Genomic DNA, 6,000 nt, shown 5'->3' with positions numbered 1-6,000 from the left:
TGATAGGCTTGTGTTTCAAATTTGCCAATCACTGTTTCTGCTAATGAGGATATCCAGGAAGGATAGTGTCTTGTTTTCTTCTTCCTTAGTGAATCTTATTCCTTTGAAGATGTTATTGATGGTTTCGTTTCTGTTCTGTAGTTAATTCTTTTTTTATTATGACAAAAGTGTCACCTACATACCATACTTTGGGTTGTATGCAAGGGATTCCTGGCATTGTAATATGGTCTCAGCTATTAGTCCTGAAAGCTAGGACATTGTTTCTTTCTCAGAGAAGACAGACATAAAATATGAATTAGAACCTTCTGCTTTCTCACCATCATTCATGACTAATTTATCTTCTTCTCCCAAGAACAGATCTTATAATTTCTTTGCTTTTTTTTGTTTCTGTCCTACCCCTCAAAGCCTTTGTTGATATTCTTGGTATCCTTCACAAGCCTCAGCTTATCATGAGCTTTAGCCTGATACAATCCCTACAGTTCCTAGGGATTGTGTTATATTCTTCTTTTAACTATCTACTTCTCGTTCCATTATCTTTACTTGATCTTCTTCTTTCAGCATTTTAAAAATCCACACTGGTCTGCTTTGGTGTCTCCCATTTTTCCTTCTAGTAGGAATTCTTTGTGACTTCAGTATCTTGTTTTATCCTTCTTGAAGGCTTTTCTCTTTCAGGATTTCAATATGATAGCAGTGTTCCAATATTAGCTATTTTCTAAAGCACCTGAAGGCCAGACAAGGAATAATGGATGGATACTGAACAAGGAGAGATTTAACCTGGAAATAAGGAGAAATTTTCTGACAGTGAGAACAATCAACTAATGGAACAGCATGCTATCGGACGTTGTGGGAGCTTCATCACTTGAGACTTTCAAGAAGAGATTGGACTGCCATTTGTCAGAAATGGTGTAGGGTCTCCTGCTTGGGCGGGAAGTTGGACTAGATAACCTGATTAACTCTATTAATCTGTTAATCTGTACTTTTCATTGGAATCCATCAAAAACAGTTGTGAAACCAAGTGTTGAAATTTGACTCTTCCCTGATCTACCTCCCTTTGATATCAAAAGCTCCCAGTAGTCATCTCCAACTTATGTTGATGTCCTGATTGGGAATGTTTATTTCATTCAGAGCCCTGAGGTGCAGTGGTTAGAATGCAGTTTTGCAGGCTAATTCTGTTGACTGCCAGGAGTTCGATCCTGACTGGCTCAAGGTTGACACAGCCTTCTGTCCTTCTGAGGTCAGTAAAATGAGGACCCAGATTGTTGGGAGCAATATGCTGACTCTGTAAACTGCTCAGAGAGTGCTATAAAGCACTATTGAGCGGTATGTAAGTCTAAGTGCTATTATTATTTTTTAGCAGTATATTGAAGTGGGTTGCCATATTCTTCTCTAGTGTGTAATATGTAGTATTTGCTATTTAGTATTGGAGTACTTATGGCTCACCAAATGTTGCTGAACTACAACTCCTAGAGATTTCACTCAACATAACAAATGATAGGGCATAACAGAATTTGTAGTTTCGTAACATCTGGAAGATGATAGTTTCTTCAACTTTTTTTCTGATCGCTAACTCTTGCATTTGAAAATGACACACAAATATTTTAAAAGTTAATCCTCACTTTAGTTTCATCGACATATTTAAAATCATTTGTGATTCAAGCACTGTGGTTTGATGAGTCATATATAAAAGCTGTCTCAATATTCCAATCACCATATAGATGTAGCTGCTTACTGGGAAAAAATAATGAAGGGGACTTGGTAACCATTTGCATTTCACAATGAATTATTCATAGGAAGCCTGAGTCAAGTTGAATGAGTTTCTTAATAGAATCATGGAGTTGGGAAGGTAGTATGTTGAAGTTGCCTACAATTTCCAACCCCATTCTTATTTGTGCAAAAATTCTGAACGGAGTTTAATCCACAAATTGAAAATGGAACTTTAAAAGAAAATTAATCTTTTCTTTGAAAGGGAGAGCAACATAATCATGGTGAGATAACTATGGGACATTCCAATGATTAATTTTAATTTAGTTCTATGTTCAGTTTACTGATTAAGTTCAGGACCCTTGTTACAAAAGAAGGCTGGGCATTCCAGCATTTCTGGGGATGTATGACCACACCCTTGCTCTAAATTCAGGAGTTTTGTGAGCAAAGTCTGTGCAAACTGTATTAAGATCAGGTTCAGGATCTTAAGGATTTTCTTAAGGAAATTTTAAGGATTTTCCCCAATGTTCTCCATAAACTCTGTTTTTACTCTGCCTTTCAGATATACTGGCAAAACTACCAGCAAATATAATGAAAATGAACTGGCTAAAAGTTTAGCAAATATACTCTTTTTTTCAAGTTAGGAACATGGTTGTTAAGTGAATCTGGCTTCCCCATTGACTTTGCTTGTCAGAAGGTTGCAAAAAGGTGAGCAGATAAACTTGGGATGCTGCAACGATCATAAGTATGAACTAGTTGTCAAGCATCTGAATTTTGATCACATGACCACGGGGCTGCTACAAAAGACATAAGAGTGAAAAATGGTCATAACCCACTTTTTCCAGTGCCATTATAACTTTGAACAGTCACTAAATGAACCATCGTAAGTCAAGGACTACCTGTATTGGGGAAAGTACCTGGTTGCAAGATTATTAGTATGCTATACTTTCACTTTTACCACATACAGGGAATTTTAATGCAACAGAGAAAGGGTGGTGAAAACCTTGCCCCATTGCAATAATTCAGATGTTGCAGTTTTTCTTTTGCAGCCCATCATACAAAGCCACATGTACTGAGGGAAGGACTCCTAGCCATTGATGTTATTCCCCTTTATGCAGAGTGGGACTGAGGGATTATTTCATATTCTAGGACTGGGAGAAGTTCAGGAGGGAGGCAGGACACTGATTGGTTAATACGTTGTTGTGGCCCGTCAGCGGCCTGTGCAGCTAGTAGCTTCCGACAGCGAGGAGGCTGGTGTGGTGCTGTGCCAGCAGCCTGTGCAGCTGGGACTCAAGTCAGACAATGAGGAGGCTGGAGAAGATGTGGTGCCAGAGGCGGGGATTCAGCCAGGGCCTTCAGAACCTCCAGAAGCTCCCTAAAGTGAAGAGGGTGAAGAGGAGGAGCCTTTTCTCGATGCATGGACGCACAGAACTGTCAAAAGGCAGGAGTGGCTCCTCAGGAGGAGGTCTCCTCAAGAGTAAGGCTTGGGGCTAATTGGCCACTCCCTTAGCCTATTTAAGGAGGAACGCCGACTGAAGCAATTTGCAGAGAACAACTTCATTCACATACCTTTGTGTCTTGTCTTGCTTATCTTATCAGCTTCCTGCAAATTGCTTCTGGGCATTCTGCCGACTACAGTAAGCTTTCAGTATTATTCTTTAAATTCTTGGCGGCTGTTAATGCAGTTAATTAACAGCCGTTGTTGTAAAAAACTGGTTTATTTAGTAAACTAAGGTTTGAACGGATTTTGTGTGTGCTGCGTTCTTTGGGGTCCGTAGCTGGGGCAGAACACACGTTTTGCATTCTCTTGTTGGTCAGTTGGAGAGTTAGTGGTGATTGGCTCATTGATTTCTTTGCCTATTCTCTGTATTTCAAGACCAGCAGAAATGAAGGCAGTCATAGGTCATTCTTAAACTGTTTTGTAAGGGATTGGGAAGTGGGAATGTGGTTGATGTCAATTAGTCCTAAATTTTCCATAGAATGGTGTTTTCCAGGTATGTGGGAGTACACAACATTGCCCACAACATTGCCCACATATCTACAATGTTGGAGAAAACTGCAGTGGTCTGATCCTGGTGGCGCAGTGGTTAGGATGCAATATTGCAGGCTAACTCTGCACACTGCCAGCAGTTCGATTCTGAACGGCTCAAGGATGACTCAGCCTTCTGTCCTTCTGAGGTCAGTAAAATGAGGATCCAGATTGTTGGGGGCAATATGCTGACTCTGTAAACTGCTTAGAGTGGGCTGTAAAGCACCATGAAACGGTATATAAGTCTAAGCGCTATTGCTATTAATAAAAATATACATTGCAACATGAATTCTCAGCTGCCATTTGTTTAACTGGTATTGATTTTCATTCACATCACATCATGCCCCCGGAACACAGGATATTATAATGGTTTGACATGGTATCTGTGTGATTCCAAGTAGTTTCCAGGTAATTTACAGATGAAAAAATTATCAATGTGCAGATTTACTAAGTGCTGTCCAAGGCTTTCTGGTATGGTGATCAGGATGTCTATAACCACTTGGACCACCACCATTATTGGGTTATATACCAATTTATTTATTATGGCTGGTTGCCAGATGTTTAAACTGGATTTGGCATTTTTATCCACCTATGGAGTCTTTCCCAAGAATGTGTACAGACAGATGTTGTTTGGTGGTGTTAAAGGTATTATTGTGAGATGTAAGCTTGCTATTGACTGATGGTGATTTTGTCAATACTGATCGTGTTCAAGAGGTGCTCCAGTTGTTTTGGGATTGAATCCAAGGTGCCTATTACTATTGATACTATTATTACCCTGTTTTCCCCAAAATAAGACATCCCCTGATAATAAACCCAGTCGGTCTTTTGAGAGCATGGCAATAAGGCCAAGTGTTTATTTCAGGGTTCAAAAAAAATATAAGACAGGGTCTTATTTTCGGGGAAACACAGTACTAGTACTGATACTAGAGCTTCTAGCAGTGATGTGTTGAAAATATCTATAGAGCTGCCACAAAGAAGAGAGGGTCAACCTATTCTCTAAAGCACCTGAAGGCAGAAGCAATGGATGGAAACTAATCAAGGAGAGAAGCAACCTAGAACTAAGGAGAAATTTCCTGACAGTCAGAACAATTAATCAGGGGAATAACTTGCCTCCAGAAGTTGTGGGTGCTCCAACACTGGAGGTTTTTAAGAAGAGGTTAGACAAACATTTGCTTGAAATGTTACAGTACAGGGTTTCCAGCCTGAGCAGGGGTTGGACTGGAAGACCTCACAAGGGTCCCTTCCAATTTTATGTACTAGCTGAGATTTTTCAGGCTTGGTTCCATAGAATTAGCTCCTTCTCCTTCTGTTGCATCTGGGCTCCTCTTTCCTGTAGAAAGTCTGTGTTAGTCTGCTAGAATGCAACACATATCTGTGGATTAAATAAAATAGATAAATAAACCCAAAGGAATCTGCTGAAGCTAATTACCAAGAAGGAAAAAAAGGGGTAGGGGTGGAGGAGGGAATGGTCACGCACTCCTGGAATGCAAAGAATGTTGTGCTATTGCTGAGATCAACTTGGAGCAAAACCACATGTCAAGGCTACTTTGACTTTTTTTTTAAAAAAAAATTGATTTATATGCCGCCCTTCTCCGGAGACTCAGGGCGGCTTACAATGCGTTAAGCAATAGCCTTCATTCTTTTGTATATTTTATACAAAGTCAACTTATTGCCCCCACAAACTGGGTCCTCATTTCACCTACCTTAGAAAGGATGGAAGGCTGAGTCAACCTTGAGCCTTAGAGAGATTCGAACCAGCAGTAAATTGCAGGCAGCTGTGGTTGACCAACAAGAAATCCCAAACTGATTTCCTAGTCCCTAGCCACCACTCTCAGCTCTAGAATTGAGTCTCAGCATCCTTACAAGCCAACAGCAGGCATATCTTCTTCCCAACCCAATTCAAAGGCTTCTTTAAGTATTGCTAAGACTTTCAGAGAAAAATGACAATTTGAATGAGCTGAGAGATTCTCGCTCAAAAACCACATCTGAGAAAAAGGGAGATTTTGTAATACAGCCATACAAGGATTGCCATTGCCACATTGGGCTCCCTTACAGAACCCAAATGCTGTTAGCGATCTACTCAAAACTTGCCATGGATTTATCAGGAAAGTTTAGTGACAAACAGGGTACGAAGGAGGGGAAATTCTAAGTTGCTCTGTACAGGATTTAAGATTCTCAAGGGACTCCAGCAAAAGCCCCTTCAGAGATTAAAAATGCACCAAAAATTTGTCTGCCTACATCAATGTCCCATCCCAGGTACATTCTTGCAG

The sequence above is a fragment of the Pituophis catenifer genome, unplaced genomic scaffold (assembly GCF_029215685.1).
Source record: "Pituophis catenifer annectens isolate HBS135680 unplaced genomic scaffold, rPitCat1.0.hap2 SCAF_2, whole genome shotgun sequence".
In the NCBI taxonomy this organism is placed as follows: Eukaryota; Metazoa; Chordata; class Lepidosauria; order Squamata; family Colubridae; genus Pituophis; species Pituophis catenifer.
This window is presented reverse-complemented; position numbering follows the sequence as displayed.